The following is a 27,729-nucleotide window of genomic DNA, read 5'->3' on the forward strand; positions in this document are numbered from 1 at the left end:
GGATAGTTAAATGTATTTCTGAGGGGAGGAAAACCTAATATCAGGTATAGGCAAACTTGGCCCTCCAGATGTTTTGGGACTACAACTCTCATCATCCCTCGCTAACAGGACCAGTGTCAGGGATGATGGGAATTGTAGCCCCCAAACATCTGGAGGGCCGAGTTTGCCTATGCCTGCCCAATATAACCCACTTTTGTATATTATTTCCACGAATATATGTATTTCAATGTACACTTTACCCTAGTACAGTGGTACCTCTGGTTAAGAACTTAATTCATCCTGGAGGGCCGTTATTAACCTGAAACTGTTCTTAACCTGAGGTACCACTTTAGCTAATGGGGCCTCCTGCTGCCGCCACCAACAATTTCCGTTCTCATCCTGAAGCAAAGCTCTTAACCCGAGGTACTATTTCTGGGTTAACAGAGTCTGTAACCTGAAGCGTCTGTAACCCGAGGTACCACAGTATATGCATTTTTTTTACACAACACTTGGATGGAGGATTGCAGTTCAATTCAGAGAGGTGTGAATTTTGAGGGATGGCTGTGGTTTTATTTGCATACTGTTTCAAAAAGTGTAAATTAGGTAGGGTCACCTTTAAATGTGAACTGAATCAAATTTACCCCCCTATTCCTACAGCATGCACATGAGAATATAGGAATATAAGAGCTCTGCCGGATCAGGCCAAAGGCTAATCTGGTCCAGCAACCTGTTCTCACAGTGACTAACTGAGGGCAACTTGCAAAAAGCACCTGAGTGCAACAGCATCCTTCCCACTTCTAGTTCCCAGGAGTTAGATGATATTTGCATATGTGAAACAAATATTGATGGGGAAATTATATGTGAGGGGGGGAATATACACTAATACGCTTTGCTTTTGAAACCGAGGCAGGAGAGGGTAAACAAGTCCAGTGTGTAGCATGGTTATCAACAACATTGAAGGGGTGGAGAGGGACGTGACAAGTGCACAAATGGGTCCCCGTTTTCATCTGGTAAATGTTGGTGGGCATTTTCTTTGTAATTTTATATACACCGTGTGTTCCATTTTGAAGTGAAATGCTGTCGGCCATAAGAACAGTGTGCAGTCCTATCAACAGAGCCATATATGGAATTCCAACCCATCTTTCTTTAAAAATAATAATAAACAAACCAACCCCGAATGAAATCATAAAGTACTGCAAGTGTTCAAATGAAAGCATAGTGATGAAGTTATGACAGTGATTTTTATGTGTATGTAAAATTATTTATGCAGCTAATGCTGCGCTTGAGTCAATAAAACCCCTTTTTAATAGAAACCCTTGGAGTTCCAAAAAATTCAATACGAGTTAGCGAGGCTGAATATTGCATAGGCTATGAAATGTACTGTAGGAGAGCTTGCCCAAAGGCAGGAGAAAGAAATTCACCAGCAATGCTCATTAACATTACAATGAAGTGGTGTTTTTAAAAGACATTCCCTTCTCTTCTCTTAGACACGACATGAAACCGTGAACATGTGGGCTCTCTTCCTATTGTCCTTGGGATCCATTTCAAACACTTGACTCCGAGCATTTATAAAAGACATGCTAATGATGCTGCATGCCATTAACCCTTTGAAAGCTGCTGCTGCTGTAGGGTGGCTCCTTATCCCTTGCCAAAATGAAAGAAAATACTTTTTTAAAAAAAGGTCCAAAGAGGACATGGAGAGCATGCTAATTTATATGTACAGATGTACGTTTAGAAATACAGTAGACGCTCGGGTTGCAAATGTGATCCGTGCGGGAGGCACGTTCGCAACCCGCAGCGCCGCATCTGCACACGCGCGGGTCGCGATTCGGCGCTTCTGCGCATGCGCAAAGCGCCATTTAGTGTTTCTGCGCAGGCGTGAGTGCTGAAACCCAGAAGTAACCTGTTCCGGTACTTCTGGGTTCAGCGCAGCGTGCAACCTGAAGTTTCTGTAACCTGAGGTATGACTGTAATGGCTGTAATGGTCTTTGGGTGGGTGTTTGATTTTCGTTGTTGTGTATACTGTGTATATACGGACAATGACAATCTATCTATCTATCTATCTATCTATCTATCTATCTATCTATCTATCTAATTAAAACAGAAGTACAGTACATCTCACCATAGCTGGAATAACTGTGTGCTGCTCAGTTTGCTGCCCAGATCAACATCCCAAGTCCCTTCCCTCCCTTCTGATGGCTCTCTTTAAACTGGACTTGGACCGGATTTACAATCATACCCACAGATGTGCCAGGCATATGGCTGCCTCCTTCCGTACAGATCTTCTTGGGTTTTAAAATCAGCAATCTAGGCCCTCTTGGCAGTTCCACCTTCTTCAGAAGGTCATGGTAACAGTAGCCTGTTAGAGAGCATTTTCTGTCTTGGGGAATTCCTATATAGGCCTGAGCTTGCCTCTGTCTGCCCCAGCTGTGTCCAGATAAGCAGCAACACTGGTGTTGGAAAGGTGGCTCTGCAGCTTCACCCAACCACACATGCTGCTATTGACAAGGACTATAGAAACCTGGAGGTTGTCCCTTCCAACTCCACCATTCTGTGGTTTCTTTTCATTAATGCACAAAGTCCTAAATCAGGAAGTGTAATGATCTGACTTTGACCATTCTTGATTTTCTGCATGCGTGCTGATGTGTTGGTAAAGTGTTCTTCAGTTGTCCTGAATATTCGAGCTAATGTGCAGCAATTAAAAGTTGGCATTGAGCCAGTGATATCATCCAGATTAATTAAAGGGGGTTGTATTTGTCCTGCTGGTAATATTGTCATTTTATGTATGACAGAGTTTGGGTATCATTTAATTACAAGCAGCTTCACTGTAGCATCTGTCATGTACGCTCTAGCAATTTATTCTGAACAAATTCTAAGGTAAGTAATCTATATTCGGAGGCTATGTGAGAATAGAGTGAAATATATTTCAAAAGAATCAGAAAAATAGTGCAGCAGGAAGCCAAACAGTATAACGTAGGAAAGACCAATATTTGTCGATTCAGAATTTTAGTATAGAGTATTAATGTGTGATTCAAGTTTGTTGTTGTTGCTGTTGTTTTTAAGAATTTGCATTACATTTAATTTAGATTTGTAGTAAATTAATCAATGAGAACTTCAACTGATCAAGTTCCAATCCAATACTCACTTACCTGGAAGCAAGGTACTTGGGGTTCAGTGGAGCAAATAGATGTAAGTGGTGAAGGCCGACTGTTATTAGTAAAGACACATTTTAGTCAGAGGGACTGTGAATTAAGAGCTGACTTGTTTGTTTTTGAAGAGAGAATACTTTGCTTCTGGTGTGTTACTGTAACACAGAATGAATATTCAATTTTTGTTTGGACAAGAAATGGTAAGTTTTGTTTTTCGAGCTCATCTTGCACTTTCTGGGCACCATCGTTGAGCACAATTGTGCTGCACAGAGAGAAGTGCCAGTGCATCAAGGCCAACAAACATTGCTATGCTGAAACTCAGCTCGGGTGCTGCTGCTACAATAAGCTAGGTAGTTCTTAAGCTCTTTTTTAGGGAATTGGAATCCATTGGAGCTGCTATGTTCAGAAGCCCTCCAGCTTTTTTATTTTTTAAAGTGGCAGACCTACCCGCAGCCCTTTGAGGGTTTTATTTTGTTCCTTTCCTAGAACTGCAAAAATACAAGAAAGGAGATTCTGAGTAAACTTTCTAACAGTAAATGTTTTCGGTAGTGGAACAGACTCCCAAGAGGGGTGGTGGATTCTCCTTCCTTGAAAGTTTTTAAGCAGATGTTGGATGACCACATGTCATGTATGATATAGCAGAGATTCCTGACCCCTTCCAACTCCACAGTTCTATGACTCTATGCTTCCAAACCCAGCAGGCCACATTGAAAGGCTGTGTCTTGCTTGGTGTGTTGTATCATTTCAAGTCCTAGTGGGAAAAGATTACCTTAGTCATACAGTGTTACCTCGGGTTACAGACACTTCAGGTTACAGACGCTTCAGGTTTCAGACTCCGCTACCCCAGAAATAGTACCTCGGGTTAAGAACTTCAGGATGAGAACAGAAATTGCACAACGGCGGCGAGGTGGCAGCGGGAGGCCCCATTAGCTAAAGTGGTGCTTCAGGATAAGAACAGTTTCAGGTTAAGAACGGACCTCCGGAACAAATTAAGTTCTTAACCCGAGGTACCACTGTACAGTAAACATTGTGCCGTTTCTCCTTGATTCATTTTAATTCCAGGCCTCCATTTATGAGTGTTTCGACATCTGTTTACAGGCAAGCTTGATTTCTTCTATCAGCATCAAACTATATTACCTTTGTTGAATTAGAGAAGATATGTAAGCTAACAAAAACCGCCCCGCTAGGAATCTTGAGGACACTGTGTTCAGCTTGGTGCCGGCGACTTGACTCGGTGCACTATGGTATTGTAATTGGCCTCCTTACCAATAATTTCTCGGCCATAACCATAGCAACCTCAGCCATGCATTACCTGGGACATTTATATGGACACAAGGCTCAAATGCACACAGACAGGTCGCCTCTTGTCAACACACTTGGCAAAAGGCATCTGGTCTGCAGGCCTTGTTTTTTAAACACACTCGGCTAATGTTAAATAGAGCATGATTGCAGGTAGTATGGGACTGAAAAGACAGCAATCTGTCTGGAGACGGGGAAATCTTTCTTATTTTGCGACCAAATAAATGCAGGAGTACCCTTCAATATTTAATAGGACTCAGAAGCAGCAAAAATCAATGGCAGACAAGGAGTAAGATGATAATGGTATCCTGCCATCTGCCCGAGGCCACGACCACAATGCGCTATAGATCTATCTGACCCTTTCTAACAGATCTGTGTTGACACATCCCCAGCCGGACAGGCTAAAAAGCCACTTTTTGTGGGAAATGAGGGAAATTAGAAGAGCGCTCCGTTGGGAGCAAACATCGATTTGTTTGCTCCAACAATGTAAGGTGGTAACTTGAGCCCTTTTTAAATTTCTCGGCATATATTGACATAGGGTAATTTTAAGTTCCCCCATCTTTCAATACACATTTTCTTTTATTATTCCATTCCAACACCTTCACATAGGATTGCAAGGAATTTCCTGTAAAATTCAGTGCCAGCTTCTTCATGACAGAAAGCAGACCACACTAAAATGGCAATGAGGAGGTGGTATAATGCAAGAAAAAATGGCTTAAAAAAAAAAGTAGCAGAAATATTTATTAAAATTGGAAAATGGAAATAATCCAATATGTTAAGTGGAATTACACGATCTAAACACACGGAGTGTACCTGCATAAAAGAAAGGAACTGAATTAACAGCGGTGAATTGATTCTCCTTATGAACTTGGAAGAACGGAAAACAAGTTTACATGGATATATGTCAACAATGATAAACTAAATTGTGCATGCTGTTGTTTGAGAGGGGACACAAATTGGAAATTCACCCTAACAAGTGCAAATCTGTGTGTACATGTGTCAAAAATATTTGTGGTGAATCAGAGCCTGCTGTGTAAGGTGCTAATAGGGATGGAGGAGAACGTAGTTTCTTCTTCATTTTTAAGCAAACTGACCTAATTGACATATCTGAGACACAGACACAGTTTGGACACAATCCAATGGATTTCATGCTTCTCTAACCGTGATAACAGTTAATGGTTCAGAAATATCAAAATGTATTTGAAAATGTATGCTTTAAGGTAAAATACCTTTAGAAATGTGTGCAATTGATTATATATTTACTTTCCTTGGAAGTTTAAACATATCGATATGTATTATGAGGGGAGGTGCACGCTTCAAGTATGTATTAGCATATGTATTTGAATGAATATTTTAAGAAGCATTTTTAAAAATGAAACTGCAATTTGCAGATGAAGGCAGAAACGGAATGAAATAGAATTCTGAGTAAAAACATGTGATAGTGTCACAAACCCCAAAATAAAACAGATTCATTCAGCCCAACTTTATCAGGGAGAACAAGAGCAAAATAAGAATCTCATCTCTAGGCCAAAAGTATGGAAACAATAAAAAAAAGTATTAGGCTTCAAAAACCATCAATGATAGGGGCAGCCAAGTCTCTAAAGACAAAGTATCCCAGAGTCTCGGCAGCACAACAGAGGCAGCTCTCTCTTGTATACGTGCTAACCAAATTTCTGTCAGTGGCGAGATACGGAACAGGGCCTCCTCTGAAGACCTGGGGTGGGCAGAATCATGTGGGGCGAAAGACTGTCATTCAAGTTTCCTCATCAAACCCATTTAGGGCTGAACAGGTAATGTTAGGGATGGAGAGATCAATCTAAATTTGTTTTGTGCTGGATTTTTTGTTTCCTATTATTTTCAAGTCCAGTGCATACCATTTGCACATTGATATAGCGTTTTCTTTTAAATGTTTATTATTTTCTTCTGTAGAAAGCAATTTACTTAACAGTGCTCTGAGGGCAGCCTTCTAAACATTTTCATTCTTTTTGCACAGGTAATTGCATCTTGAAGTGACTGGAAAGTGCAGCTGAAATTGAAAACAGGGCCACGAATGTCCTGGGACTGACAGGACAGGATTGTGGCATTATACAGAGGAGGGGTAGAACATGGTTTGACTAAATTATGCTCATAGTTGCTTAAATTTTCGCTCCAAAAAAAGAGAGGGGGGAAAGTATGACTGGCTTCAAAGAACATCCAAACTGGTTTTCATTATCTATGCAGTTGATTCTGTAATATTTAAAATTAAAATGTAAATATTGATTTTTACTTCATTTTACTGTGTTGCTCGGGTGACCGAAAACAATGTGCATGGAAGTTAGGAATGGGGAACAGGCCGTGCATGTCACCCGCCCCCTCCCCCTTATCTTGGGCAGCACACTCTTGTCAACCCTTATTTTATTACCACATCTGGAATTAGTAATGTGCACAGCTGGGACTAGCTGCTAGATATCATTTGATGCCTTGCTACTCTCTGGAGGGCTGAGAAACCTACCCTCACACGGAGGAATAATTAGGCAGGCGATCTAATAAAGTTATACTGAACAGAGACAATGAAAGGAGATTTATGAAAGCACTGACGCAAAGCATATGGGAACCATTTCTGAATTTGCTGAAATTTTACCGGTTTGTCCATTTTCAAGCACAAATAAAATTTAAAGCTCACACAATGGCATGCGCCCAACTCTTTGTTCTTTTCTCTTCCTCTCCTCCCTGCCTGCACGAAGCTGGGAGAGTAGCATTTCACCCATCTAATTCAATGAGGTGCAGCATTGATTTATTTTATACTTTATATGACATGGGAATATTTGTCCTTGTCCTGAAGGCATTTTGTCGCCTGTAGAGATGCCCGTAGAGATGGCTTCAGTTTCACACTTAATTGCAATCATCTTAGATAACCTTCAGCATGTTTCTTGCATCTGTGTTTCAGAATACACTTCGATAACACAGGCACTGGACTTCCCAGTTTAAATTCATGAGGTGTGGGGTTACTTGATGTAGAGAACCGGAGCTGCCCCTGTATTAAATCTTGAAGATATCAGAATGCAGGTAAATTATCAGGAGTACAGATAACCTTTTGTAGGTCCAAGCAGGTGATAAGTGGACGATAGTGGAAATGAGGCCACTACAATGAGCAGAAGGAACATACAGTGGAACCTCGTGTTACGGACAGGATTCATTCCGGAGGCCCCTCCGTAACATGGAACTGACACAAGCCGAAGTGCTGCTTCTGTGCATGTGTGCGGCGCAATTTAGCACTTCTGCACATACGCGAGTGGTGAAACCCAGAAGTAACCTGTTCCGGTACTTCCGGGTTGCCGCAGGACTCAACACGAAAACACGTAACTTGAAGCAGACGCAACATGAGGTATGACTGTAGTTATAATTATTCTAGCAAAGGCTCTGGCATCTGTCTGGAGACTGCAATAATATTACCGTGACTACAACATACCAATTTAGTGCTGAATGCGTGCTAGGTGCTGTACACAACAGAGAATTCATTTATCTACTTGCACTTTGACATGCTTTCGAACTGCTAGGTTGGCAGGAGCTGGGACCGAACAACGGGAGCTGACTCTGTCACAGGGATTCAAACCGCCGACCTTTCGATTGGCAAGCCCAAGGGCCTCAGTGGTTTACACCACAGCACCACCCGTGTCCTGGCGCAAAGTAACCACTTCCTAAATCTGTTTGCTGGAGCGCATGAGGAACATTTGAGGGGAGGAGGAAGAAAGTCCCACTACACAAGCATAATTCCACGCACTGACAGAACAGCCACATTGCACTACATTGGGTGCAAGGCTTTCAGTCATTGCTTTCATTTCAATAAATTTGGAACAGAAATGTTTGTAGAGCAAGTTGTTGTTGAGCTGTTGAAGGAATACGTGAAATAGATAACAAATGAGCTACCATAGAAGGAGGGGCCATCTTGAATATTTATTTATTTTTCATTCATGTTACAAGAATGCACCAGAAGCAGAAGCAATACGGGCACATTGGGAAGGCTAATCTGCCCCCAACTCCTGCCCTAGTCTTCTACTGATTGAAAAGCCAAGAGGGTAGCAGTTCTTCAGACTATACCCAAAGCATTCTTCAGGAACCAAAGTGTGTGGAATGGGAGGCTGAATGCTGCATGATGCCTTAGTGCTCCTGCACATTTATCCACACGTCCACAATGGATCTAGATGCACTCACCTAAGAGATTAAACTTTTAGGTTGCAATCACCCTATATGTGATTTAAGGCACATTTAATGCACTCCCCCAAGAATCCTGGGAGCTGTTGTTTGTTAAGGGTTCTGGGTAAAGGACAGGTCCCACAATTCTTTTTTGGGTGTGGGCGGGTGTTTTATATGTGATTTAAATGCATGGTGTGTACACAGCCTTAGGGCTCTGAGGATAGAGCTGAACCCTGAAGATGACACTAGCAACTCACACAGGACTAGACCAAGGCTGGATCTAGACACATCCAAGAAGCATTTCAGTTCAACGCGTTGGAAATTTAAACAGAGAAAGCTGGCAGAGAAAAACGGGGCTCCACAGTCTGGTGGCACAACATTATATTCCATATACACTGCATATAAATCACTTTTTCTTCACCAATCTAGCTGAGACCCTAGTCATGCATGGTAACCTAGGCCAGTCAAGTTATTTTGACACCTTGGCTCTTCCACACCTTCTCTCTGTCAGTAAAAATACACTAGTAAATTAAATATCAAACCATCAGTTTGGTGCTACATCCAGCCCTGATTTCATACTAATAATTGCTTTACAAGGCTTCTTCAAAAAGGCAAAATAGGAAGAGTCATTTGCCAGGCGTTAAGGATTGTTCCTATTTAACAGGGACAGCTGGAGCCTAGTCCGCTGGAGTCTACGTGAGGCTGCATATTTCAATATAATTTCACAAACGCAATTCGGAATGGGGATCAGAATTGTCTGAATCCCCGCAAACATTTATTTCATCTTCAGCTCAGAGCACAAATGTAGGGGTCTTGCAGTGAAGGTTTAAATCTGTTTATTATTTGTGGTGACATTTCAAAATTAACTCCCACGTCCTTAGCTTTGAAATGTTAAGCCATGGTTTAACAAAAGCTGTTTTTTTAAAAAATAAAATACTGTAGTGGAGTTAAACAAAGTGACTTGTCTTGTCTCTAATGGAGGAGGTCAGTTGGGGGCCTCCTTGTTTGGAAATGCTCATCTTTCCTAAAGGTCAACTGGACGGGGAAATTGCATTGAAAAGATAATCCTCTTTTGAAGTGTTAGGGAAAACAGCAAAAACCTGTTGTAAAGAAATGCAGTACACGGAGAAGGTAGTCATTATAAGCAACAGGTTTGTTTTCAGACAAGGTGTGAGCGTGCTGCGATATTCTGTGCTTTGCAACAAAGTGTGCAAAGTTTATCGAGAAGCCGCTCAACTGTGAACGGATCCGAGAATTTTGACACGTTACTATGTGTGACACTGTTGAGCTTTGTCGGCCATTTAAAAACCAGCCACTTTCCTTCTTATTCTCCCAGCTGGGTTCAATATGTTAAAATTAGGTGCATGTTAAATCAGAAATAAAATAAAATGCAAATTTATGGAACCAAATAGATTGGAGCACTGAATAGGAGGAATCATTGATAATATTTCCTGTTGGGCGTGGATGCATTATGTACTGTATTGGCAGTGTCCCGACCCTGGAAACCCCCCCCCACACACACACACACCAGTGCTATATCTGCACCTGGGGAATAATCATAAGTCCTCTGAAACATGGGTAGAAGGACACTGCTTCCTGATCCTCCTCCAATCATGTCTTTTTAGCAGTTCCCCTTGGATTCAAAATTGAAAAGTACTGCACTCAGGATGCCTTCTCCTAAAATAAAGATCAGTTCCTTAAATAACATGAATGACCAAAGAAGAACTATATGCACACAATCATACACAATGCCTTATCTGATGAACTTCGTTCCTGTGTCATAACACTCTGTTCAGTTCAAGCAAGAGCTCTGAGTCAACAAGGGTGACATTGGCTTTTTAAAATATGTGCTTTGGATGTTTTCGACAGTAAATGTAGTCTAGAGCTGTTTCGTTTACTAGACGGGCAGGGACAGGTGTCTCCACCTGAACTTTAATACTCCACCTGAACCTTAATACTGTGATTTTTTAAAATGTTGTCCCTATCAGTGTTTCTTAATGTTCACAGTAATCAAAATATCCTTAGAGCACATGGGTGTTATGTCAATGAGATGATGAAATAGCGAATGACTCTTGCAATTTTTAGAACAAGAGCGCTGTTGGAGAGTATAGACAACTGTCTTATTCTTAGCCCAATGACACATCAATGTGGTAACGTCGCTCTGCCCCTCAATTCAGCTTCAACTGATGATTACATCAGACGTCCGCTAAGATGGTGAACTGATTCTGCAGTGTGAACCTTAGTTCACGAGGGAAATATGCAAGTACTGAAGCAGTTAAAATAATGGGTGGGTTTTTCACCTTCTCCCACAACATGCAATGAGAAAACAAAAAGTTTGGTTCATTTTAAGCATGATGTAGTTCCTAAGCAATTATAAATGGATCCAATAAGAACAATGCTTAAAACTATGTCTAAAATTACAAATGCAAACCAATGGCAAAATCCTCAGGCCCTCTGCTAATCTGAGTGGCAGCCAACAGTTTTGGGAGTTGCTGAAATGGCAGGCTCACTGACAGTGTCAGGATGGCACAGGAGCTGATACAAATGGATGCATTTTGAGAAATGTATGGCGTCCTTTTATTACCTATTCTAAAGTGTAATATAAAAAGAGCATAAAGTTTCATGATAGTATTAATGGTCTGTAAATAATTTTCTTTCAGATTCATGTAATTTTATTAAATTTTCTCCGTTTGCAAGAAAGTAGGTCCAACTGGAAAGGAAAGCTTCCTTATAATGCACCTCCTACTGTCTTAGTATTCACTGGTTACAATTTAGAGGCTCACCAAGGAGGAGACAGATGGCTTCGAATAAATATAACATTATACACATAATGTCGGTATCTCCCTTCAGTCACACCACCCCTGTTGAGTGAACATGGTGAAGGTGTGCTAGCTTCCACAACTTGTAAGCCATTTATGATGTGGCTAGGACCCTATCCAGATGCTTTTTTCTTTGACTCTTCATCATATTTCCAGGTGCCTGGACATGAAGCAGGAACACTCAGACTTGAAAACTTTCGTAGAGCAAGAATGTACTTTGGGGATTGTTCATAAGACCACTAATCCAAATTGAGTTGCCAGTTAAGTGCATTTCAATCACTCTTCAGTTCATATAATTTATGTGGTGAAAGAAAAGTGCCCAGGGCTTTTCCATAGCTGTGGTTTCTAATCCATGTTAATTAGTGTGAGAGACACCAGATTAACCTGGATTGTTCTCTTATATTTTTATTGTGTTCCCAGTTATAAACAAGAAAAGGCACAACTGGCAAATTAAATTAAAGCTGTCCTCAAGGATCTAGCAATAGAATGAACAATTAACCTGTACCTTAACCCCCTTAACTGCCCTGTTTCCACACAGCCATAGTTTACAAACTATATTTATAAATGATTGGATCCTGCATGAATGCAAGGGCTCCATCCATTTCTGAAAAAGATGATGATCCAGGGGAGGCTAGAAGGGTGGGGGCGAAACATTTTTTCCCTTGCAGATTCATCTTCTTCTGAGCCACTTTCTATGTAGCCATAGTCCTGATCCAAATTGGGTCATCCATGACTACTTCAGAGCAGATTTCTCAGGGGGCTGCAGAGAGTGGGGAGAAAGAGAGGCAGACAAGATTAATCTATGTCCCTCTTTATGAGTGGGACTGTGGACAACAGGAAATATTGCAATTAATGGAGATCACAGTCAATGGACTCTAGCTATTGTGCAGCTGATTAGGCATGGAAACAAACCCAAAAGGAGGGAATGGATTTGTTCAACAGATGACTAATGGAACTACCTAAGAGTAACCTGGGACGCGGGTGGCGCTGTGGGTAAAAGCCTCAGCGCCTAGGGCTTGCCGATCGAAAGGTCAACAGTTCGAATCCCCGTGGTGGGGTGCGCTCCCGCTGCTCGGTCCCAGCCCAGTGCCTGCCAACCTAGCAGCTCGAAAGCACCCCCGGGTGCAAGTAGATAAATAGGGACCGCTTACCAGCGGGAAGGTAAACGGCGTTTCCGTGTGCTGCGCTGGCTCGCCAGATGCAGCTTTGTCACGCTGGCCACGTGACCTGGAAGTGTCTTCGGACAGCGCTGGCCCTCGGCCTCTTGAGTGAGATGGGCGCACAACCCTAGAGTCTGTCAAGACTTGCCCGTACGGGCAGGGGTACCTTTACCTTTACCTTTAAGAGTAACCCAGAACCAGAATGAAAACTTCTTATTGTATACCACACACATTGAAAAGGAAGAAAGTACTTTCATATGGATAAATTCAATCCTAAATCAGCCAGACAGGGAGGAGGTAATGTCTCACCGTGTGTTTTTGGCAATACAGCTGCTCTGGATCATCCAGCCCTTTTTAGTAAACTGGAAACTGATGGCATACCACACCTAAAAGATTGCAGACATATCCAAAGAGAAGATAAGCAATTGTTCAGCAGATGTCTATTTTTTTTATCATGGCAGCTTAACAACAAACACTTCCTCACTGGAATCCAGTGATTTTTTGGGTTTTGAGCCAAGAACTATGTCAGAACATTTGGGAGATGCAGGAACTTGTGGGTAATTTAGGTTCTGATCTGAACATCTGCCAAGGGTGTGGATGAGGTTGCTTCATATCAAATTTCACAAATATTAGTTACTTCAAGCATCCGTACTCTGAACCAGGGAACATGGACACTTACCAACATCCAGATTCAGATATGGAGTTGACAGTGTGATGCCATCCTGATGCTGTTTGACGCCATCTTTTATCTGCCTCAGCCAGCATAGCCACTGGTCAAGAACGACGGGGGTTTCAGTCCAACAATATCTGAAGCACATCATGTTGGCCACCCCTGATTTAGATCCTTCCAGACTTTCAGGAACTGTACACCAGGTACTAGCAAGGAAGGCATTATTCCCTCAATCAATACACACACACAGAGGTGGATTAAAAGTGACTACTGAAAAAGAATAGCATTAGGAGAAGCAAGTTCGTGGTTTAAAAGCTATGAGGACTGCAGCCGGCCAAAGGGGGTTTGTTCAAGAACTGTGAGTGTAGTGCTCATGAACTCATGCTGAGAATTTCTAACAGCAAAGCCGGCATTGTAAACTTGTGTAGGTGCTCAGAAGAGCCATTATCTCTCTGTCTTATCTCTCTAATTGACTGAAGCAAGAGCACTGATTTGGCCACCAAAAGCGGTTGTAAAATAAAAATAAAAATTCCAAATGTGTATCTGGAGAACAAACCCACATTTAATTGAATGATTGATCGTGCTTGGATGCAGTAATAATAAAAAAATAGAGCTTCCCATCAATGAATAAAAATATGTTAGCGAAGATAACTCAGGCTTGGCGTAGAGACCATTGTTTAAAAGTTGTGTGGAATCAGATGGGGGAATTAAATAATTGCCTCAGAAGACCCCAACCGGCGACGGGAAATGGGATCTGTCCAATGGAAAGTCGAGTGGCCCTGCAGTGTGATGGCTGTAGAAGCATCAGTAGCAGAGGCTCACAACAACAACATACCAGCTCAGTCTTGAAACAGCAGCAAGATGAAAGAAAAGAAAAGGAGGCAACGTATTGTAGGTTTCCACTCCAGCACAGCAAGCCCTGAGGCCTGATAACAACAAAGAAAGGAAAGCCCAAGCTTTGGTTATGTGTAGATTCACTCATGTTCAAGGACGCTGTGTAGGCCATGAACCATAGGCAGTTGACCGCCCCCCACCCCACTGAGGTTTTATGCTCTTTGAATATTTTAACCAGAAGATGCACTATTTTCAATCATTCCCAAACATCAACCACACTGGCTGAGACTGATGGGAGCTGTAGCTGTAGTACAAAACATGTGGAGTGGCAACAGGCTAGGGAAAGCTGACCTAGAGCATTATTCATTTCGTATGTGTGAGATCCTGGCCTTTCTTATCCGCGGTTAAGCCTTCTGTGTGGCCTTGAGCAAGCCTCTTAACGTAACCTACCTCAGGGTCTGCTTGTGAGGATAAATCAGTTAGTATATTTAAATAGGTTGTACTCTGACAAGGTGGCTCTATCCAAGATTCCCTAGTAATATGTTTAATGCTATGAAATACTGAAAAAAGTTTGCAAATGGTAATGCCAAAGAGGACAGTCCACAAATTATGTCAACGCTATCTACTGAGTTACCACATGCATGCAAAGGAACGGTTCCTTGCAGTTTCCTATTTGCCTTCCCTTTCAGTTTCCTCTCCCCAAATAGACTGCAAAGATCAAGAAGGGGGGGGGGGGGAGCTTGCACACTACAGTCACTGTCGTTAGGGATAGGTGAATCTGTCTCATTTCTCCAATCTTTAAGTTTTGTTAATATACTCTTAATATATGCATCCTTGCAAAGCAAATTATTCTTATATAATGCATCTCTCTCTCTCTCTCTCTCTGTGTGTGTGTGTGTGTGTGTGTGTGTGTGTGTGTACGTTACCTTATTACATGCATTTCTTTACACATTACTTTGCTGGACAATTGCGCTGCAGAATTCAGAGGAGTGCAGATTTCAAAGGACGGTTGTGGTTTGGTTTGAGTATTCTTTTTGAAAGTGGAAATTAAGTATATTCTCCATTAAATGCAAGCTTCTTAAATGCATTTCTTCCTGCAGCCCTAACTCTCATTTAGCGTTTTGACCTTCATCCATCTAATCTAGCATTTCTTGAAAAATTAAATCCTGGAGATATATCAGAATCTGATAGTGAGCCATTTATACAAATATTGTCTTCCTTCTCTGCTCCTTATCACATGGAAATATCTTGTGGCGGATGTAGTTGCTTTGTAGAATGTGGTTTGGAGCAAACTAAGACTTTCCAGGTGTTGCGGGGAAGTCAGGAGGTGATAAAGGATACCAGTGTTCAATTTCTCTTCTGTTGATTTGTTTCCAGGATCTGTCAGTTCAGCCCAGCCCACCCCCCACCCCCCAAGATGGCTTTAACTGCATTTCTGGCAGTCTGCAGAGCAGGTGACAATCTGAACTCATTTCCTTCCTTTCTATCTAATAACCTCTTGTCAGAGCAGAGGAAGGGAGAGTTATTCTCTTAACTTCCTTCAAAGGGTGAAGCAAAGGTTATTGACTGATATTTCCCATGCATTCTTCACTGCATGCAGAGCCGGCTGCAATTCCCCCCTCCCCACCTGACATCATCAAGGGTTCACGCAAAAGATGAAGGGATTCTGAGATTAGTTCACCTTCTTAGCGTGCTACAGAGAATTTCATAGTTCATTATCTCACTCCTCCACCAGCAAAATTGTGACGACTGACAAGAAAGGATTACGCCCTGTGAAAATTTATTGGCAAGCATCTGAACAAGAAGGGAGGACTCCTTACTCCTTTGCATTTTGTGAGAAGCAAGGTCAACACAAAATCCCACACATTCAGGATCCATAGAGAAACGACCCCACAGATGCCAGGACTCTTGTGTAAGTGTCTGTCTTAGGTTTCCTGTTCCATACCTAGACATATGTCCAATAATTCCCAACGTATGAATGGCTGCATTCACCCGATGTTACGGAATGAACTGTAAATCTGGAGTTGATAAAGCGGCTCCTCAGGATCCTCAAGTGCAATTTGATTTATCCTAGGGGTTGCTCCACGAGAAGGCAACACTTTGAGGGCAGGTTTGGAAGTGCATTCAGTATGTTTCTGAACAGAGCAGGAATGCACACAGTTGCCAGTGCCAGCCACACGGTCTGCATTCCAAATAGTGACAGAGAAATATGTCTTGCAACTTTGCTAGAGGACAAGGGTGCGGAGTCTATGGCCCGCCACATGTTGTTGGACTACAGGTCCCATCTCCCCTGATCATTGGCCATACTGCCAGTGGCTGATGGGAGTTGTAGTCTGACAACATCTGAAGAGTCACAGATTCCTTTCTTTTCTTCCATGCATAGGAATTAAGAATTAGAACCCCTTTTTCTAGAACCATGGTCCTGATCCAAACTACACACACACACACACACACACACACACACACACACACACACACACTATCACCTAACAAAAAACTAAGGAGATAGAAAGCCTGATCCTGGGTCACAGTAGCAATTTGAGTCTTTGACATCATGCCTGGTCCAGTTGAGTCTGTTGATGAACCCCAGATTGGAAGCAGTGCAGTATGTCTGCCATGAAACTTTTGCAGAAGCAAACAGTAATGAAAGTGGAATAACGTCTAACTGTACCGATACCATCCAGAGCATAAATTGTCATGAACGAGCAATCAATAAGATGTCTGAAGAAGCTCCATAGCAGTAGACCAGAGGCTGTTAACTGTCTGGAATGGGTGTTCTGTTGGAGCTGAGAGTGGGTGTAAGTCCAACTCTGTGCCTGAAGGGGGGGCCCTTTGGAGGCCACCTGAGCTTTCCTGAATCAAGAGCTGGGGACAATGACAAAATATCTGAACCATTGTAGTTGTATACAAATTCTGAAAATGAACTCATTTAAAAAGGTAACACACCATCTCACAGACCACATTTCTCCCAATTTTCCTTGAGTGAACAGGGCAAAAAAGGTCATCCAGTCTGGGGAGAGAAAGGGGAGAAAAAGTGTTTGGCCTTTTGCAGAAGTGATGGGTAAAATCCAGCCTGACTCTCAAAGCAATTCATGATTAGTGCGAACCCCATGGAAGCTGGCTGGAGGAATGCTTTGGGTTTTTAAATTATTTTGACAAGGAATAGAACAGAAGACACAGAAGGCAAAATCTGCTTGCTTATATGACTTTGCACGCTGAAATCTTGAATTCAGGCTTGAAATATTTGTTAATGTTTCATTCGGCTGAAAAGTTCAGCCCAGTTGTATGGCAGATTGTGTGTTGTGCCCCTTCCAAAATAGCATTATGAAACAGGGAAAGAAAATGCCAGAGATGCACACATTGTCACACCCTGCAGATACAGTAAGGAAGAGCATCTCAGCCTCGGTTCAGAAGAGGAAAACAATGTATGTCAGAGTGGTTCCGTGCCAGTGGCCTGACATTTCCTATTGCTGCAACAGAAGGCTGGTAACTCCACCATAAGGTGGAACAGTCAGAGGAAACTCTGTTTGGAACCCAAGTTATGAAGGTGGGTGGCTTTTTTTTTTTTTTTTTTGTCTTTTTAAAGGTTCTATCCATCTTCAGTTTCAGATGCCAAAAATATCAAGCGCATGAGAGGAAAAAAGCACTAACTTATTTTAACTAAAGCCTTTGCTACTTGAAAAGATTCCTTTCCATTGCCACACAATTGACAGGATTACAGAGACAGCACAGCACAAACTCTTTGATCTCAATCTCTTGCTTTCTGTCTTGTCAACATGCGCTCACAGTATGGAACATGGTGAATTATTGCCAATGCGTTTCCCATTTTCTCTATGCTAGAAGTAAAAAAAGCAATTCAGAAACCATCCCTAGAAGGAATAGATTTCAGTTATGTTGCAGCAACAAAGTATGTGAACTTGTGATGATGAGAACGCTCTACTAATGCAGGACTGATAAAATGCATTCTGCACCTGGGTTTGGTCCTAGAGACGGGTTTCCCTCAGTTCCTTATTTTGGTTTCCCCCAGTTCTTTATATTTCCAGCCAGTTGTCCACATTTCCACCTCAGTTTGTCACTGTTTTTAATTTTAAAAAGTCCAGATGACAATTCATTATGAGTCCCCCAATTTTTTTGGGGGGGGCTGGTGGAGGGGCAGGTCTGGCACTCTAAGAACCCCCTGTGGGAACCACAAAATGCCCATTTCACAGAATAAAAACTGGTGTTGCTCAGAACACTCCACCTCAACAGGCAAAACATTATTATCTCCCCACAAACAAGCACAAAAAAAAAAATGAAAATGAAAAAGTAAGACAACAATCCCCCTCAAACAAACCACACAAAAATTGAATGCCGTATTTTTCCGTGTATAAGTCTAGGGGGTTTTTTAAACCAAAAAATTAGGTTTAAAATTGGGGCTCGGCTTATACATGGGTAGTGGTGAGGAGTGTTTTCTTAATTTGGAGTCCCCAAAATAGGTGGTGTCTTATACATGGAAAAATACAGTAAATAAAAACTCAATTTAAAGAAAGAATTTAAAAATGGGAGGGACCTGAGGGGGCCATGGGGAGGTAACTGGCAGCACCACTGTGCTGCATTGGGGATCCCGACTGTAAGTAATCTGACTCAAATGCACCTCATCAAATCTGCTGTTATTACAATTGCAAGTCAAGATTCTGGATCTCAGTACCAGTGTTCAGTAGCAGCATAATAGCACAACAAAGGAGTTGGCTGCTGTTTGGGATATTTGAATCAACTTTTCTGTTCTTGTACTTCAGAAGGGGAATTCAGAGCAAAAAAAAAAGCTTATCTTCCTCTAAAGCTTTAACCAGAGTGCAGTTTCATAAATCATTTCAAGTAATCAGACACAATCAAATCTGAGCTTTCAGTGCACAGTAGAAATAATGTGCAGGCACAGATAGTTTTAGGTTGCTTTACTTTGTGCCAATAAATCTGCCATTTGCAATAGCGTTTCTGCCAAGAGAATCCCTTCGGATTTGGTCAGCTTTGAACAGAGGATATAAGAAAAGACTATACAAATATTTCAGTTTTATCCTAGTTCCTTTTTTGCGCTAGCTTTTGTCAACCAAAGCAAACATGCTTTAAATGGTTCCTGCATCAAATACAATATCTGAATGCACAATAACCCATACATTATTTGGAGATTTCGTCTATAGGGTTGCCTCTACCCTAAAGGCTTTATTACTGCTGAAGCATTGCTTTTTCTGCAATTAGCTGGAAGTGGATTTAAAATGGCAATCCCAATTCCAGACTGCACTTTAATAAAGCACTGCATTATTGAGGGATTCCTTTGCCCATGGCCAGGAATCTTGAATACAATTGGTAGCATTACTTCTAATGATCTAGACATTTTAGGTTGTAACCAATGCTGTCCTCCCCCTATTCACCCCACCCAAGCTCCCCAGACCCTCGGGAGATGACTTTGGGGGCAAATGAAGGGCTGCAGGGAAGAGGAGGAGAATGGTCATCCTGCGAGTGGAAGTCTCTTGTGCTAGCAGGACAGAAATGCTGGCTACCACCCTGTACTTCTGTCGATGCAACCCGGAAATGAATTCATCTTCTTTGCACCCATATCACATGGCTGATCCTTAGTTCCTTTCCACTTGTACTGCTGTCAAACCAGGTGTCACTAATCCTGTAGTGCAGTTGCTTTTTCCTACCTAAATGCAGAACTTCCCATTTATCTCATGTCTGGGCCCAGTTCTCCATCCTGTCAAGGTCAACTTTTGTCATCTTTATGTATTCTATGATGCTGGCTCCCTCACTCAGTTTGGTGTCACCTGCAAATCTGATGAGCGTTCCTTCAATTCCTTTGTCCAAATCATCATCATCATCATCATCATCATCATCTTATTATTATTTGTACCCCGCCCATCTGGCTGGGTTTCCCCAGCCACTCTGGGTGGCTCCCAACAGAACACTAAAAACAGGGGGGGGGGGACTTCAAACATTAAAAACTTCCCTGAACAGGGCTGCCTTCAGATGTCTTCTAAATGTCAGATAGTTGTTTATGTCCTTGACATCTGATGGGAGGGCGTTCCACTGGGCGGGCGCCACCACCGAGAAGGCCCTCTGCCTGGTTCACTGATAAAGATGTTGATTATTTAGTAGTTCATTAATGTCTTGGAGCCTCTTGATTAGGACTCTGTCCAATCCGTAAACTATATCCCAAAAAGAGGTTGCCACTTCTGATGCTGCAAAAATGGGGCCTGCAACAAAATATCCTCTCTCCTAAAAGGCTCCAGTTCAGGGTTCCAACCACAGCCAGGGTTCTCCATTTCCCCATTCTTCTGTCTGATGGTCACTTGATACTTTGTGGCTACTGAGCATGCTCACTTTGCCCAATCCTCCCTGGGCTGTTTTGGAGGGTTTTATTACCACTGGGTTTTTTTTTTGTTTTTGTTTTTTTAAATGATTTGGAATCTATTTCTGCAAGTGTTGGGGTTCTCCCAAGCATACTGCAACCTCCTCTTATTTTTAAATTGCACCCTTTTGGCTGCAAATCCAGTGGTACTCACTATGTGGGTTTGCTATTAGACAGAGTGATCAAAAACAAAACAATTTTTAAATGGAAACTGTACAAACTTCCTGGAAAGTAACATCCAGTAGAACTTACTTCTGGGTAAATATAGCTTGGCTTACACTGCATGTAAATACAAGCGTCTCAGTAGAATTTGGATAATTGCCAAAGTCTAGAAAATGTTTGAAACAAAAATCAAATTGGCAGGTTATTTTTACTGGAACATTAAAAATTAAAGTGACTGTAAATTTATATACTATACATAGCATCACTTTTAAGCTTGCATGGCTGCATATGTCAACCTAGATTAAGCTTCCCTCTTCTGGCAAAGTCTATATCCAAACAGTAAACTGAAGGCACACATTCTTGGAATGATGAAGCTTAGATACCTAAAGCAACTTTATGCCAAACAATCTGTGCCAGATTGAACCCATTCCCCCTCCTCCCCTTTCTTGTTCTGCCCTAAGACTCATTAATGTGACTTGTCTCTTGTTTAATTTATCCACTAACAAACTGGACTAGGTAGGGAAAAATGTCAATACTTTAGAAGGTCACAGTTTTGTACACAGTGCATACTTTTAAGATATACCCCATCCCAAATGCTTTAAATGTATCCAAATACTTTAACTGTATAGCGCCAATGTGACCTAAGGCTGCTTCTGCATCATGTGTTTACTGTGGAACAGCCACACTTTACTTACTCATTTTTAGGGGGCATCCACATGACATAAGGATCAAAGCATTATGCTCCCATGTTTTCCCTGCTCTGCTACCATTCCACACCCACCCACCCACCCACCCTAGTGTTCAGAAAATACTTCTTTTCTCTTTGCTTTTTACACAATGGGGAAAACTGAGCTATTTCCTCAGGTGTAGATGACCCATCATACAGCTGTGCTGCGATATAAAAATCAGGAATAGACAGCATCTCTCCAAAGATATCTAGGAACTGTTTCTGTTTCAACCTGTCCCTTTCAAAATAGCATTTGATCATGGTTTTGCTGCATATGTAGTGACTGTCCCCCCCCCCCTTCTTTGGATGTTGTCATGGCCTTTGGCTAGTACAATAAAAAAAAAATAGCATTGCCTTCATGTCACGCTATTTCCATTTTCTTCCTCGGTTACACCATGTTTGGGAATTAAGTGAGGAGGGAGGAAGTATTTAATCATTTCTCCTGGGATCCTAATGAAACTTGCCCCCCGCTCCAATATTTGGAGCAGGGGAAAGGGGGGCTGATAACTTGACTGCAAAATATTATTTGTATTCAGGAGCAGCCCACATGGGGTGGTGCCACACAGCTCTTCTCTTCACCACCTGTGGTGAGGCTGCATGAAAATGTCAGACTGACTTTCTGGGCCAATCTGGCACTCTTGGACAGTCATACCATGCCACCCTTCCCTCGATGCCACCATGCCCTGCCCCTGCACCTCCACAGGACCAGCCCACTATTCAATCCAGCCATGCCTGCTTGTGTTCCAGAAGTCTGAAACTCTAAAGTAGGTTTTGCTTGGAGATGAGGCCCAAGGGATTAGGTCAAAGCTTTCACAGAACAAATAGTCTGAAGTGATGTTCACTTGGAGCTTCTCATTCATTGCGCTGTTGGGAGATGCCAGGGCTTGCTCCAGCATTGCAAAGATTGTTTTTTAGTCGTTTAGTCAGGTCCGACTCTTCGTGAACCCATGGACCAGAGCATGCCAGGCACTCCTGTCTTCCACTGCCTCCCGCAGTTTGGTCAAACTCATGCTGGTAGCTTCGAGAACACTGTCCTCTGTCGTCCCCTTCTCCTTGTGCCCTCCATCTTTCCCAGCATCAGGGTCTTTTCCAGGGAGTCTTCTCTTCTCATGAGGTGGCCAAAGTATTGGAGCCTCAGCTTCAGGATCTGTCCTTCCAGTGAGCACTCAGGGCTGATTTCCTTAAGAATGGATAGGTTTGTTCTTCTTGCAGTCCATGGGACTCTCAAGAGTCTCCTCCAATTCAAATTCAAAAGCATCAATTCTTTGGCGATCAGCCTTCTTTATGGTCCAGCTCTCACTTCCATACATCACTACTGGGAAAACCATAGCTTTAACTACACAGACCTTTGTTGGCAAGGTGATATCCCTGCTTTTTAAGATGATTAGGGAAGTCCTTTATTCACTAAGGCTTTCATGAATTCACCATGAAAGTGCCCATAGATAGAACTCCAACTCTTGGGAAGTAAAAGCATTACAAATGGCATTGGCCCTTCAGGCAGTTCTGCTGACAGAAATAGTTATCATCAGGACGACACTGTATTATCTCCCATTATATTTCTGAGCCACTTTAACTATTCAGGCACTACTGCACCTAAATAATATAGCCACATATAGATATTGTTTTGTACATTTGAAGGGGAGAAATCCTAGCTGAATCCCATGAAAACTGGAAATTCTACAGCAAAAGCCGTTTTACATTAGCGTTCATTCAAGCAAAAATATGTTTTACAGTCTCAAAAAAATATCTCTTTAAAAGCCTGCCGGCACATTATGTGGCCAAAACAGACAGTCTCAACATGTTGACTGCAAGGTGGCCCATCTAAAAAGCATCTCACATATAGCTAACTGGCTGAATGAGTTGGTACAATACAGCGGTTCAGATAAATCAAGTCTTTGAAAATGACATGAGGCTCCTTGTAAAGAACATCAGTTCAGACCTCTGGGCTTTCCAGCTGTCATGGCTGTACCTTGTCATGGACTGTTGAATTTGAAGAAATTCCAAAGAAACATTGCAAAAGCATATTTACTTGTAAGTTTGTGTGTACAGTATTTTTTGCTCTATAGGACGCACTTTTCCCCCTCCAAAAATGAAGGGGAAATGTGTGTGCGTCCTATGGAGCGAATGCAGGCTTTCGCTGAAGCCTGGAGAGCGAGAGGGGTCAGTGTGCACCGACCCCTCTTGCACTCCAGGCTTCAGGCAGCAATCCGCAAGCCTGCGGAGCCCGGCGGAAGTTCCCACTGGGCTCCGAAGGCTTGCGGATAGCAGCCTGTTCTGGGGGCTGGGGTCGGGGGAAGCTTGGGCTACGGGAGCGGCGATGAGGTTGCGCACAATCTTGCTGCCGCCCCTGGACCTGTTCTGGGGGCTGGGGTCGGGGGAAGCTCAGGCTTCCCTCGTCCCCAGCCCCGCAAGCTCTGGGAGCGGCGAGGTTGCGTGCAATGTGCAGCTGCTTTAGAGACTTTTAATTGCAGCTAACAGGGGGCATCCTATAGCTTCGACTACTACATTTACAAACAGCCAAAAAGAAAAATAATCAAGTAAATATTTATAGAACAGAAGTCCTCTAAATATGACACAAATGATCATTTTCTTAATGTAGCAATATATGCATTAATACAAAAAACACATACTTTTGTTAAAAAGAAGCAATACATTCATCAACACAATGAGTATAAGTAACACACGGTTTAGCATAATAATAATAATAATAATAATAATAATAGTAATAATAATTTATACCCTGTCCATCTGACTGGGTTTCCCTAGCCACTCTGTGTGGCTTCCAGCATGACCTCCATGACCATTTAAGTCATGGAAGGTAATCTTTAACTTGAAACTCCTTTTGTATTTTTTAAACACAGATAAATGTGCTCCCAAAGAGAATTCTTATTCCTGTTCAAGAATAGCTCTCAAGGCAAAACCTAGCATAATGATGCTGAAATACAAGGGGTCCTATCAGTATTGGCATTCCACCAGCTCTTGAAGACGTACCTGCTTAGGCAAGCGCTCCGCAGATGATCTAACCTAAAACCCCTGATCTAATCATTGTAAGGCTTGTTTCAACTGTTTTCATTTTAATGGGCTTGTTTCCTTGTACATTTTAATTATGGATTTTTAAAATGTTTTGATGAAATGGTTTCAGTGTGCATTTTAATTATGTGCGGATACAGATTTATCATTTTTATCATACCATTTAGAACACATTTTGGCAGGTAAGTGATATATAAAATAATAATAGTAATAATGGGGCAGCCATCTTGGTTTAGTCATGTGTCTGAGCTGCCCATGTACAAAGACTTATTTTTACAACAAAGAAGTGGGCAAGGGAAGGTGAATCTTGCTTCCTCATCTATCTTAACTTGTTTATAAAGGTAAAGGTAAAGGTATCCCTGACCATTAGGTCCAGTCGTGGATGACTCTGGGGTTGTGGTGCTCATCACACTCTATAGGTGGAGGGAGCCGGTGTTTGTCCGCAGACAGCTTCTGGGTCATGTGACCAGCATGACTAAGCCACTTCTGGTGAACCAGAGCACCGCTCACATGGAAATGCCGTTTACCTTCCCGCCGGAGCGTTACCTATTTATCTACTCGCACTGGCGTGCTTTTGAACTGTTAGGTGGGCAGGAGCTGGGATTCGAACCGCCAACCTTCTGATCAGCAAGCCCTAGGTTCTGTGGTTTAGACCACAGCGCCACCCGTGTCCCTGCTTATAGCCCCTTCCTGGTATTGGACCTAGGCTGGGAGAAGAGTGGCTGTAATAATGGCCTCCGTATCAGAGACAGAAGTCCAGGTGCACAGCAGTACACCTTCCCACTAGCTGCCCCTGTCTATAGGGCCACAGGCCCCTAGCCCTGCCATACAGCCGCCTCCATTTACAGACAGTACAACAAGGATGTGGAACCTGCAGCCCTTCAGACATTGGCCATGTTTGCAGGGCTTGATGGCTGTTGGAGTTCCACAACATCTGGAGGGCTGCAGGTTCCACAGCCCTCTAATATTGACTTATACTCCCAACTTGTACTTGAGCTCCACTCAGGTGAGTGCATATGGCTCTATACCTGCATGCACATCACCATCCCAGGCCACTGCTTGGTACATGGACTTTGTTGCATGCAACGGCAACCTGATCTGGGAGCTTTCAGTATATAGATGTGGCTTTATTCACACTTAGTAATTTTGTGAGTGTCTAAAGTACACTTGATAAGGGCTTGACTGTGTCAGGGGGAAGGGATATTAAACAAACATTATTAGCACAACATTGGAAAGAAGGAAGTGCCCCAGCTAAAGAAAACTGGCAAGTCAAATTAACGGACTATGCAGAAATGGCAAAATTGACAATGAAATTAAGAGGAAGAGACAACAACAAATTTAAGGAAGAATGGAAGGACTTTATTGCATATATACAGAAGCAAAGTACACAGGTTAATACTTGGGCAGGGTTTTAAGAATACTTGTAATTTTATTATGAATGGACAATAATAATTCAAATGGTTAAAACTTTACAATGGACATGTAGTACATTGATATACAATGGAACCAAGGAAGCGAATAGGGGGAAGTTAATCTGCTTTGTTTTGTTTTTGTTTTTATCTTTATTATGGTTTGTTTTGTTTTTTGTTATTGTTGGGAAATTAATAAAATGTTATGGGGGAAAAAGAGAGGGATATTAATCATCTGAATCTGGACCCCTACCCCAATGGCAGAGCTCCTATGGCTAACAAATGGGAACATTTTCTCCTATTGAAAATTGCATCTGATCTGAACTGGGTTTAGGGAGAGGGCAATGGGTTAAAGCAAGGATCAGGAACCTCAGGCCTGAGACATGATTCAGACCTTTCTAGGTTGCCAACAGGACTCTCCTAGGACACTTCCCATCTCTGCAGGCGCTGTGTGTGTGTGTGTGTGTGCACGCACGTGTGCGCAAGAGAGAGAGAGAGTTTGGTCCTTAAATAAAAACTTGCCAGTGTTTTCTCCAGGTTTAAAGTGCCTTCTTTATTTTTAAATAAACTGTAAGTATTTCCACACTTAATCCCCCCATACTTTGACTCTTTCCCCCTTCTTGCCGTTGTGTATTTTATTAAATAATTACTTGATTTTTAAAAAGAGACTCAAAAGAGCAGCATTTCTAAAGATGTTTACATTTGCAGCTGTCTGAGGAATACTGTCATCCATAGAATCTCTGGCTCGAGTCAAGACAGATACATTCACAAACCTCAAATTAATTCATAACTTTGAAAGAAGAAAAATCCACATGCAAATGCCGGACACCTGGATTGTCTCTTTCTGTTCCCAGATGTCAGTGTTTTATTTCAGTATTTCTTTCTTGAATTGTTGGGGGCTTGGTGTATGCTAACAAGCCTCCTCTACTGGCTGGCAGGAAGCAGGTTCTTGGATACTCTTTCAGGAATTCTATAGCAATTTGGCAGCCTATTCCATCGTTTCCTCACATTTGCCGACATGTTTACAATATGAGCTGGATGAGTTCCACAGAGTCCATCCGAACCATTTTATCTTCATGATGCAGAAAGCTTTTCAATTTGTTGTGCTTTTCAGAGACTACACTTTACCACAACATTCTTCCACTGTCAGCTGGGATGTGATTTGAGCTGACAGTGACATCACACAGATATCGGGAGAGTTTCCCCTTTTAAAAAGGAATTTTGCTTGAGCAACAAAGGATAGTTAGTGGAACACAACAACGGTTAACTCCCATACATGAGGGGCTCAAGTATCTTTAGAAATTTTTGCAGAAGTATTAAAAAAATAAAGAGAAGTATAACAATTCCAGAATATCTGCCACTTCCACAAAATGAGAAGGAAGACAAAAACAAAACCATTTTAGGGGAAAAGAAAGAAAGTTACTGTATAAAATGTTCAAGATATGGTTTCAACATTTTAATATAATTGATATATTGATATATTTATTGATATATTGATATATTGATATATTTATATATATCAATATGTCAATATATTGATATATTGATATATTTGATAAATATCTTGTTTTTTTGATTTTGTTTCTTTCTTTTATCCTTTTGCTTTTGTATTTTTTTAAATATACTTTATTATTTTTATTTTTATTCTAGATCTTTAAAGTTTCCTGCTATGTATTTTGCACTATTTTTTCATTTCAGTATGTATAGTCTAGGATTAACTTATTCTTTTCTGTAAATTTTGAAAATGCAATAAATATTTTTTTAAAAAACCATTTTTTAATGGGTACATCTTCATTAGGAATAAAAACTGATTTAATGGTCATTTCTGGGTATTGTAATGCTGTGAGAGCTTGCTTGTATCCTCACCAAACTCCTGGCCTTTGTAGTAAAGTGGTATACAACCAATACAGGCTTGCAGTGTAGAAATGCCTCATTA

The sequence above is a fragment of the Podarcis muralis genome, chromosome 1 (genome assembly GCF_964188315.1).
Source record: "Podarcis muralis chromosome 1, rPodMur119.hap1.1, whole genome shotgun sequence".
NCBI classification, from domain to species: Eukaryota; Metazoa; Chordata; class Lepidosauria; order Squamata; family Lacertidae; genus Podarcis; species Podarcis muralis.